This window comes from Vulpes vulpes, chromosome 3 (assembly GCF_048418805.1).
Source record: "Vulpes vulpes isolate BD-2025 chromosome 3, VulVul3, whole genome shotgun sequence".
Taxonomy (NCBI): Eukaryota; Metazoa; Chordata; class Mammalia; order Carnivora; family Canidae; genus Vulpes; species Vulpes vulpes.
The window spans coordinates 24716032-24719077 of NC_132782.1; the positions used below are offsets into that span (position 1 = coordinate 24716032).

General features: G+C 33.2%; 1 non-coding gene across 1 annotated transcript; it reads left to right on the forward strand.

Annotated features, from left to right (window-relative positions):
• Positions 1–2515: 2515 nt before the first annotated feature.
• On the forward strand, positions 2516–2623 carry LOC112916588 (U6 spliceosomal RNA). The gene has a single exon (XR_003234325.1). It is a non-coding gene; the product is annotated as a U6 spliceosomal RNA (small nuclear RNA).
• The last annotated feature ends 423 nt before the right edge of the window (positions 2624–3046 follow it).

Below are 3046 nucleotides of genomic sequence, written 5' to 3' on the forward strand. Positions count from 1 at the left end.
TTGCCACACATATAGTCTTGATGAAGGCATTGAGTTTTCTGAGTCTCAGTTTCTCCATTCACCAAAATGAAGTGAAAAATGTCTTATTGATCTTGCCCTGAGGAGCAAGTGAACTACGGTATATTACTCTACTTTGATAAATATATGAATTAGAACTCAATGGGCTACAGAGAAATATGTTCATTAAAACTCAACAGGCTCCATTTTAAATAAAATCCTAAAACAGAACAGAAAAGAAAGCAGAGTTTATTTGAAGGGATTAGATATATCTAATCTCCTCTTTCCTTGTTTTGTGGAATTCTTTTATTTTCTGGTCAGGAAAATATAATAAATAATACTGTACACAAGCTTAAAGACTTTTGACAGAAACCCCTTGACTTTTTCGTTGAGCAAGTTTTATAAATACAGAATGAATTCAAGAAAAAAAAAGATAAAATTTGCTGAGCATCTTTATCTGTGGCAGTCACAGTGCTGGGTTTAGCATACATCGTCTTATTTAGTTCTCCCTACCTTGTGACCAGCCTCTGAGGAGCAGTAGAACATGCGTGGATGGAAGTACATTCTCTGGAACTAGAATAACTGGTTTAAATTCCAGCTTCTTCATTTTCAAGCTCCATGACCTCAAATAAGTCATTTCAAATGTGCCTTAGTTTTCTCACCTGAGGCATGTTGAGGGTATAAATAAAATGGTTTATACCTGGATTTGCAGGGTTATCTTGAAGATTAAGTGAAGAGATACCTGTAACGTCCCTTAGAATACTTCTTGGCACGTGGTTAGCAGTCAATAAGTAATAATTGCTAGTATTTTTGTGGAGCAGTTATCAAATGTTAACTCAGAAAACAGCATCTCCCTAAGTCTTTTGCCCAAGTTCCCATAGAAATAAAAAAATGGAGCAATGATTCAGGTCTCTCTGAATAACACCCACTGGCCTTTTTGGCTCCAACACTTTATTCTTTAAACCCCTCCATGCTGAGCTCTATGAACTTGGACTCTACTGAAGGTGTAGGTGATGGAGCAGGTTTCTATTGCAGTATTGGAACCAACTAAGAATGCAGTGTTTGATATTTCTGTGCTAAAAATTACTTCAGCCTCCCCAAAACTGGAAACTTCTCACTGAACATGATGTTATGCAGTCTTGGCCTTCTATCATATTCTCTAATATTTCTCTTTTTCTCTCTTTTCTTGTCTCACTATTCTTCCTGTCTACTGTGATATCCCTTACCTTTACATTCCTGATCATTTCTAATGCAGAGTGGTTTTGTTTCTATAGTGTTTACTTATTCTTTTTTAGGCCAATCTTTAGGACTTTATCTTCCACTTTGAAATAGTTATCTAAAACTTTATACAAAAAAAAATAGTCTCTTAGGTTAGAGAAACTTTGGTATTAGCTGTTGGATATCTTCCACGTATTCATGACCATTTTGCTTCCCTTCTTTAAAAACCTGGAATATTTTTGTTACATCCAGAATAAAATTTTAGGTCCTTTGTAGGGCATTAAAGACATTTTGTAATCTGTACCACAGCTATTTTTTTTTTTTACTGTGACCTTCATTCGTGTTAAAAAAAAAGTGAAAAAAAAAAAAGATAAGAAAAGTGAAGACAAAATTTTTTAGAAGAACCCCTAGTATCCACCACCCAAAGATAAGCCATGTTATTTCTTCAGTGTGTAGCCTTAGAATTACATCTTATGTATATAGATACATATAATTTTATTTTATAAGCATTTAAACTTACTTTATATATATAGTAAGTTTACTTTATATAAGTAAACTTATCTTATGACCTATTTTTAAGAAATGAACAATAAATTTTTCCCTAATGTCAATAAATATTCATCAATAATATTCTTAAGGGCTGAAAAGAATATTGATAGACTCCCAACATTAATTTTACCAATCTGTATTAACTAATATTTAGGTTCTTCCCAAGTTTTTGATACCATATGCAAGAATGTTATATGTATTCTTAGTCCAATCATTGCTTATCTCTTTATAATTTTTCATATGAATTAACAAATGTAGAGTTGGTACATCAGTATATAGCTGCCAAAACTGTTTTTCCCTCAGTCCCTATAGGGTAGAGAGCAGAAGGCTGTATGTTTTCAAATTGTAAATATTGAGGATCCCTGGGTGGCTCAGCGGTTTGGCGCCTGCCTTTGGCCCAGGGCACGATCCTGGAGACCCGGGATCGAGTCCCATGTCAGGCTTCCGGCATGGAGCCTGCTTCTCCCTCTGCCTGTGTCTCTGCTTCTCTCTCTCTCTCTCTCTCTGTGTGTGTGTGTGTGTGTGTGTCTATCATAAATAAATAAATAAATCTTTAAAAAAAAAGAAATTGTAAATATTTGTCACTTTTTTTTTGGTGAAAATTTTATCTCATGACTACAACCAGTGTTGCATAACTTTTTCCTAGTGCCTAGCATATTTAGGTATTTATTCACATATATTTAAATATTTCATTTTAAGCTGAGGAAAAATGTTCTTACATATAGCACTTATGAAAGCCAGTGATCAGTCAGTGCTCGCTTTGGCAGCACACATACTAAAATTGAAACAATACAGAGAAGATTAGCATGGCCCCCTGCACAAGAATGGCACACAGACTTATGAAGCATTCCATCTAAATTAAGACAGACAGACAGAAAGAAAGAAAGAAAAGAAAGGAAAGAATCATACTTTTAAGAGAACAATTTATAGTTGATCACAACTAAATACAGATATGAGAAAATAAAATTGTTTTTATTTAAAAGTCTCTCTTTGTGACACAAAAGACAGTCTCAAAAGTAATTAGAATTCTGATATATATATTTATGTGTAATAAGTCTCAAAAGTAATTAGAATTCTGATATATATATATTTATGTGTAATAAGTTAAAAGTAGAAAATTTTTAATGTTACACCTTTCTTCATGCTGAAATTAATTTTAGAAAGAATGGACAAAGAAATATAAGAAATATATAGCATTTTCATTAGCAGTCATAATCAAAAGGTCTCGGGTCATTGACATTAATTATAAATTAAGAACTGGTGGTGGACACATGAACATTAG